This window comes from Rhopilema esculentum, chromosome 5 (assembly GCF_057945365.1).
Source record: "Rhopilema esculentum isolate cy_ngs chromosome 5, ASM5794536v1, whole genome shotgun sequence".
Taxonomy (NCBI): domain Eukaryota; kingdom Metazoa; phylum Cnidaria; class Scyphozoa; order Rhizostomeae; family Rhizostomatidae; genus Rhopilema; species Rhopilema esculentum.
In genome coordinates this window covers 7,513,136-7,521,821 of record NC_142819.1, presented here as the reverse complement: position 1 = coordinate 7,521,821, position 8,686 = coordinate 7,513,136, and the positions used below count along the sequence as shown (strand labels likewise).

The window sequence follows — 8,686 nt, the reverse complement described above, 5'->3', positions numbered from 1 at the left end:
ATAATTTCTAGTGAAAGTGAGCCTCCTGAGGTTAAGGTGACACAGTTATGCTAAAGTATCTTCCATGAAACTTGGATTTTCGTGATGAATAATTTTTGTAAGTTTCTGTTGCAAGTTGCTCTAAATTTCTCGTAATGTCTTTGAGCAGTAGTTGTTCAAAACCAGATGAAAATCTTTACAGGCTGTTCGCAATGCTCTTTCATTAATGTTGTTAACAAGTTTATTGTTTTTCCTACTAAAATACATCCATACCAAGGAACAGTTTTTCAAGAATGTTAAAACAAATGTTTTCATCAAAAGTTTTCTTTTGATGATCGTTTAAATTTTATTTTTGTTGATGTCATGAATTTGATTAAAAGGACTCTATTGACTTCAAAATGTACAAGATTCAACGAGAGAATTTCACAACTCAATATCTGCTGCGCTGAAAAGTAATTTATCCACCTATAGAGTTATTGGATCAATGTGAATCTTAGCCAATACAATCACTGGTAATTATGGAACAATTGTTAATATGTTCTAGCTTATATAGCTGATAGACACATAGTCTTGGACTCCGTGTACACTACAGAAAAAAGAATGGAACTCTTTGGTTCCGTGCTCCAGAAAGCGACGATAGGCCTCGCGTTTGCACTAGACATCTTTGTTCCGTGTTAGTTTTGGAACAGTTCCGTTCTTGTTTGGTTTCGCTAAAATGCGAAACTCTTTGATTCCGTTCCCAAATCCTGTTTGTTTATTCAGTGTGAACGGTAAGGAACGGAACTTTTTAATTACGATTGGAAACGTGGCTTAATCTAGGGTTAGGGCGAGGCTTAATGAAAATGTCAGACGTCTTTGCCGCGCCACTGCGCATGATTCACATAAAAGTTCCACTCCTTTTACTTCAGTGTAAACTGGCTCAAATTTGGATCCGATCCTTTTTGCTTCAGTGTAAACGCGATGAAAAAAGAGGTGTAGTGCCCATACAAAAACGGAACCAAGGAGTTCCGTTCTTCTTTCTGTAGCGTAAACGGGGTATTATTAACGGTTTTCTGATAATTTACATATGAGAAAAAGGCTTCACATGCAAATTCTCCCCTCAAAATAAAAGCACGTAAATCTTTCGAATTCTTTATGTACAGGTATCGAAGTAAATTGGCATTATAAGAAATTATAATGATAGGAAATATAAATATAAAAGGAAATGTTTATAAGAAAAGGCTTAAAGGCATTTCGTATTTCATCGAATCATAGCCAAGTGGAAAGTTGGACACTGCTCCGCAACCCCAAATACAACTCTTAAGCGAATGCCCTGTCCTACAAACCAATCTAGAGTGTGAAGTTTTGCACAAAAACTTTGCAAGTACTGGTATCAAGGGGCATTCAAAATAAGGAGGAGGGGCTAAAACAGAATCGAAAGAGAATTGCTGACAGTCAATTTCCTAATTCTTTAATTTTCAAATTAATGGTCAAATTAAAATTTTGGCGAGAGTCTCTAGCCCCAAGCCCCCTCCCAGCTCTGCGGTAACTGAGTCGGAGTACAAGTAGTCTTCATGTCCAAGAAAGTAGTTTAAAAGCTAATAAAATGATTTAAAAGCTCTGAACCAAACGAATATATTATAATAACAGGATTTTGCTGTAAGCTAAATAAAAAAGTTGTTTGCAACTACATGCTGTATTGCATGTTTAAACTACCAAAACTTGTAATTTTTCGTTATAAATTAGCGATAGCCAGTTAGAGATAGTTATCTAAATACCTATAAAATGTTTTACAGTCTTATACACAAAACAGCCATGAAAATGAGATTCTGGAACTTTAAAGGCTCTTACGCAACTAATTTCATATTCAAAACTGGCCTAACATTGTACTACATGAAAATACAAAAAACAAGAATTTTTCAAGAAAGCTGCCACTAAGCATGCCGGTTGCGCAAGAGCCTTTAAAAGAGAATGTTTTCCGAACTTCTTGTTGTCACTGAACTAATTTTTTAAAAGATTCTATCCACACTGTCTGTCTTTGGTAAAGAATTTCTCTTTATGAACCAATTTCGGTAAACATCAGCTTTCCAGTTCTGTGGTTGACCATTAACAACTTAGCAGCTACCTTCTATAATATGGTCCTTAATTACACTGTAGAAATTTACAAAGTAGCACTGTTTTAAGAAAAGCGATACCTCGAGCTAAGATAACTTCGAGAACTTTACGTTGCGTCAGTATCCCAAAAAAAGAATCTTGAGGAATCGCCCTGTTCTTGTTCTGAAATTTTCAGTAATTATTTGCACTATACACCCTGAGTAAAAGAGTTAGTACAGTCGGAGAATTTGAACTTGCTATCAATATTTTTGTTAGGACCAGAAAAAATATTTGTTATTGCCTCCTCCATCCTGTTTACCTCATACTGCTTAGAGCAGTCTTGCCGGGATTGAAAACAAAACATGGCTTGTTTTGCCTTGAAAGTAGATCCAAATCAAAATTAGAGATGCTTGTTATGTCTGATGTTTCGATGGGCAATTCACTCTTGCAAATAGCGTACGAGATTTTGCCTAAAACAAAAGGATTTCTAGGGATTTCCAGATAAAACTTTAGGATTTTCACAAAAAGTGTACGAGATTTTCTTGGAGTGATTTGCCCCTCGTGATTTTTGCCATTTCTAGGAATTCTTTGGAAGTTAAGCGAATTTCCTTCTTTAGTAAACAGTTCTAATCTTTAAAAGTACGAAGAATTTTTGTCAATTGACAAATGTAATCTGGTGGACCTTTTTATGACGTTGCTAGCCTAATCACAGACAAACCGAAGTTTCTTGAATTTTTCCTTATGAGCCCGAGCCATTATCTTTCTTTGTTGCAAGTGATTTCATATTGGTCAAATAATATTAAACGTTTGAAATTTACAACTATTTTGGCTAATCTCATCACAACTTTGTATGCCATCTCTTATCTACTTTCCGGCTGTCAAATAAAAAATAAAAAGAAAGAGGCTTAGTGAATATCTTTGCCTCAAACAAAGCCAGCTGTTGCTCTTGGCAGTTTAAGAAGTATAGAATATAATCTGGTTGTACGCTTGCAATTAAGTGCCTTTTCTTTTTCTGAAATTGGGGCGATATTAAATTAACGTCCATAAAAATGTAACTGTAGGATTATTAAGGAGGAAGAGGGAAATCATGATTTAACGCTACAAAGATTTAAAATGGCATTTTAACACAGCAATTACGATAAGCCTATTAGTTGCTGTAAGCAGTCAGTTAAGAAGAGATAAATCTAGGCCAATACATAGAAACTAAACTATCAAATACAAGGAGACCTTCGGGTAACCAAGAACTAAAGTTGTCAAGTATGATGGACAAATTGCGATTCCCTAAATTCTCACGAGATGATACAGTAAAAATCCGCGTGTAAAAACCTACTTTTTCAAAGCTTGGCAAGACAGGTTCTTGAATCATGGGGTACTTATTGACAGTTTAGGCTAAAATGGTTCTTGTAGGTTCTTAATTTCTACAGAGTAGACATTAATGTTGATTATCAGAAAAAAGCGTTAAATCTGGTCTGCTCTTCATTTCAAACATTCAATAGTGTACCAATGTTGCCAAACGTCCACTAATAATTAATCAATGTTGCAATACTGTGTACAAAAAGGCAATAATTGTTTCAAGACAACAGATAAAATTCAACATACATTGTTTCATTTTAAATCTTATTTTAACTATTCAATTTTATGTCAACATTGTGGTTTTTTGTAAAAAAGTGAATAAATTTAATGGTGAAACCCCACATATAAGAACCTGTTAGTAATTGTTTTGCTTAACAGATTCTTATATTTTAGAATACTAAAAGAGCAAATTTCTGTCAGAAGGTTCTTAAATCTCTCGGTTCTTACACGCGGGTTTTTACTGTATCGTCAATGACCAGTCAAGATTTTCCTGCCATGCCATATTGTCCTGAACGTGAAATGTTTCTTGCAGTCAAAAGCTTGTTTAGGCATCACACAGAAAACAAAACCTCCTTATATATGACAGTGCATCTCGCTTAGCTGGTGTCCGGTTTATCAAGGATTCATAGGAGGAAAGCAAAACCGATGTTTCTTTTGTTTCTGACATTTAGATACTAGTAATAAAAAGAATGTGCGGAAATATGGTAGAAAAATGGCGGCTAATAATGTCTATTGGTGCCACTTAGTGGCGTCACCACGGGGTGGACAGGGGTGGACGTGTCCCCAGTTTTCTCAGAAGTCGATTTTCTAATTTCTCGAAATCCGTTGAAAATCTTTGGGGGGAGGGGGGAGGGACGATCAGATAGATTTCGATATTCGCACTTGCAAAAATGCCCCACCGTTACGAAAAATGCTGCTTGAGAAGTTGCTTGTTCATAAGACGAGGGGTACAAAAAAACAAGGTTCACGTGTTATATGCCGTACTTGATCTATTTGAAGTAGCAAGGGTTTAGAAGACTTCTCCCGTCGTCACAATCCAATGGTAGACAATTTTCAAAGCTAAAATGAATTCTTGAACATTTGTCAATCAATATAAGGTTCTCATCTGCCGTGAATGAAATGGGTACATCATATTTTTAGCACTGGGCCTTGGATTAAAAATTGTTAAAGATTTCCTTCAGCTGAAAAGAAGTTTTTAGCATACCCTTTTAATAAGGCAAAAGCCAAGCTCTTTAGTCATTTGAAAGGACACTGAGTTTCGAACCTTTCTTTTGGGCGTTTCTATAGTGAATAGTTGACCAAACAACAAAATTCCCGTTCAATCTGCGTAGGCGAGGATTTCGAGCGGTCAATTGGATATAGACAGGTTTAGAAATGTCGTTTCAAGATTAAGATATAGCATTGACACTAATTAAAATCTAAGAATTTCTCAAACCTTCAACACAGGCCAGGTTTCCTCATTGATTTTTCGTGTTTTCTCTACAATTTCACCTGAAAGAATTAAGGGTGACCAGATTAATTAGTCTGCTATTTTTACTATCCTTGCCCTAAAGCGACATGTGCCTTAATACTCTATTTTTTGGTACCAATTCGGTCATATATTCAAAGAAAAACAATCGCAACGTAATAAGAAATATAACAATCCTTTAAATCTTTTCACAATAACTGTATAAATTGACAAACTAGAAAACAACTGTTAAAAGTATAAATAATTAATGTTCCAAACTACCCCTTCAGCTAATTGGCTACAAAAGGGCCTGACATTGCTCCACAGTTCTCTAAATTAGCAAACATAATCGTAATCTGTAGAAAAGAGAATTAATTAAAAATTAAAAAATTAAAAAAGATTTCACAAAGTCTCTAAAACAGAGACTGACACATGAAACACATTATCATTAACACATAAAAAGACTTTGAATGCCAATGCTCAATCAAAAAGCTCATTTTAAAAGCTCAATTTAAGAGCTCAATTTAAAAGGAAACAAAATCATAGCAGGATTTTGCCATTTAGATTTAAAGAAAACTTTTGAAGCCTTCTTTTTTCGTGTGCCATCAGAGGATGGGTCTAAAAACTGCCCAACAAGTTTTGCCTCAGAAATACATGGTAAAGCTTTCAAAAGTTCAACCTTATAAAAATTAGGTAGTGATATTTTGTACATGGATCATGAATACAGGGTCGTGTTTTTTTAAAGATAAATACAGTTTCTAACGAGTATGAAACAGATGATGCAGAGGGTGATAATTCTCTAACCAAATGTAGCTGATTTCGAGTTTTCTTTTGGATTTCAATTCAATCTTCTTTAGAAAACACTAGAATGAATGTTGTAATGTTTTCCTTTATAGGCATCAGATCCTTTATAGTATTCACGAAGATAAAAAGCAATTGTCGTTAATCCTTGAATCGCCCCTCTTCTCAAGCGAAATCTACTTGAATTAACCATTGCAGTTCAGAAGTTCAGAACTACAAATTATGGGATCAGTTGGAGCGTAAACCTGGAACTCACTTCCTGATGAAGTCGTAAAACCCCAAATGCCAAAACATTAAAGAATTTTATTCAAGCTTTGTTCCTTTAAAAGAAATGCCTATGTCATTTTTGTCGTGAGCGATCTGCCCTGTGCGATCTATGAAAATGCTTTGTATAAGTCTGAGTTAGCGCAAATTGACTTTTGTAAAAACTTTACTTTATTCAAGTAAAGAAAAACTGTAAATAAATTGAAATCTTCAAGTTGTATTGATGATTATAAGTGATTGGATCCTTGATCCATAGCTAATCCTTTAAAGAACCGGTTATTACACGCAATTTTATCTTTAGAAGATGATGTGTTTTATAGTAATAAAACTGGCTGAAAAATTGGTTGGTACCTAAAATGATTGCCAGGCATGTTCACTCCGCAAGTATCAAATTGATTCATGCCAAATGTAAGACATCTGTTATTAACAGCTTATAAATTTAACAAATAAGACCTACTGAAGGATTAATCATCAATCAAGCATCATTGATAAGCATCTTCGAATGAAAACCCAAGTTTCTTTCAACATGTTCTTTCAAAACAATTCCATTTGTGGAAGCTCATAACAAAAATTAGTTTTTAAAGAAACATCACTATTTTTAATTATTTTGTACATCTAGGCGCTTATATTTAACTGTAAGAACATGCCACAATTGTTCACTCAACCACAAACCGTCCTCTACCCAGATTTACAATGTATTCTTGCCCAACAAACAGTAGGTAATGAGAATTGACTTTCGCAGTACAATGGTGATGAAACCTCGTTATCAGTTAATAGCCTCTCTATATGTCCATCAAGTCTGTCACGCACCTGATAAGAAAAGTACACCATAAGTGATTACAACCGTGCCTTGCTATAAATAACATTCTCGAAGGTTACTATTCGTAAATTTTAAATGTGTTCAATCACAAACTGTAATTTCAAATAGACAATCTTCAGCTGGTGAAGTATGGCCTTTTAGAATAAATGAAATAATCATTCAATTATGATGATGATGTTTTCAACGTGATTCTTGTTATTTGATTTGATTATTTAAGCATTTAAAAGCGATGTATAAAAGTATTTCAAAATTTATACGTCGTTAAATCAAGTAACGAAAAATCCAGTTCTATAACTGGTATAGTTGTTTTTTATATTCCAGTCGCAGAATCGCTCTTTTACTAATCTTTTCAGTGTTTTAATGAGGGTTTCTAGCCACAGACTTTGCAATATTAAAGTTCTAAAGTAGAACATATTAAAGTTTTTTGTAAAGAGGCCGGGAAAAAGGTAAACGCTCTAGCCAGGATTATTTCTTATATAGACAAATCTAAGCAAATTCTTTTAATGAAAACGTTCACATCATCATATTTTAATAATTGTCCTATTATTTGGATGTTTTGCAGTAGGAAAAGTAATAGCAGGATAAACCGGATTCATTAAAGAGCAATGAGAATAGCTCATGATGATTATGAATCAACTTTTGAACAACTTTTAATAAAAAATGAAACAATAACTCCTCATAAGAAAAATTTACAACATCTTGCGATATAAATTTACAAAACATCTAACGGTTTGAATAACACCTTTTATGGATGAAACATTTTCCATAAATGAATGCCTATATTTCTTAAGAAACTCCCAATTCAAAACAGCAGAGCCACATTACAAAATAAATGGATTTAATACCGTATCATGCAGATGTAGCCATATATGGAACTCAGTCCCAAACGACATAAAGTACTCCCCTCCCCTACTTTGCAAATATTCGAGAAAAAAATCTCAGAATTTACATCGTTTAATAGTACTTGTTATTTTTGCAAGGAATACGTTAGCAACATCGGTTACAGTTGGTTTACATTATATTTAGCGTTGGCAACTTAAATAAGTTGGTTTTAATTAGCTTGAGTATGCATAGCTAGAAAATGTACCAACTTTAAACAAAGAAAAAAAGAAAAAAATAAAGGTTTGTATTTATACTTGCAGCAAGCGACACAGCAACAGATGAAAGCTTTTGCGGCTTTATTGGGTAGCAAAGACTTTGGTTTCAAATGGATAGTCATAGAGTAACAATAAAAAGGATACTAAAGGCTCCTTCTTTTGATGAATCTTTTGATAAGATGGTATCATTCCCTGCTTTTAATAGGGTAACAAAATTTGGTAGATTTTGGAGGGGTAATGCAAAGGTGATGAACACAAGTTTACCCGAGTCAGAAGGTTTTCCTCAGGAAATTATTTTAACTTCATAAGGAAAGCCTGAATTGGCTTACTGATGTTTTAGGTTCTCGTAGCCACAAATTGTCTAATCTCTGGGGTGTACTCTTTGCTCTTACTTCGTCATACAAACCCCATTTGTCCTAATTTTCTGCCTAAGTTGTGCTCATTGTATACTGTTAACTGACGCACTTTTTACCTTCATGAAAATATGAATTTGACGTCATTGTATTTATTACTGTAATGCGACGTTTAGAAAACGACGATTGAGAGTCAATGATGTAACAAAAACAGATGTTATGTGTAGATTGACAGCAATCCAATGTTTGGCAATACAATTTGGCGATGGAAATGCAATGTACTAGATTAAATGAAAAATTGTCTAACGTTAAAAGGGTGAAGAGAAAAAGGATTGATTGAACGTTTCATTTTTGCGACAGAGCCTAAACAATCTTTCGGCACTCTTTACTGTTAGCAGTCACCTTACAAACAAATTCGAACAAGCCGATAACACTCAATGCATAATATATTTATAAGCAAAATATATTATCCATCGACTATCCAATAAAACAAGTCTTT

General features: G+C 34.2%; 1 long non-coding RNA gene across 1 annotated transcript in view; it reads right to left on the bottom strand.

Moving 5' to 3' along the window:
• Positions 1-8,686, bottom strand: part of LOC135689590 (uncharacterized) — a 47,726-nt gene that overhangs the window by 22,776 nt on the left and 16,264 nt on the right. Inside the window, exon 2 of the long non-coding RNA XR_010516538.2 lies at positions 4,841-4,896. This is a non-coding gene — a long non-coding RNA (uncharacterized LOC135689590). The remainder of the gene's footprint in view (positions 1-4,840; positions 4,897-8,686) is intronic.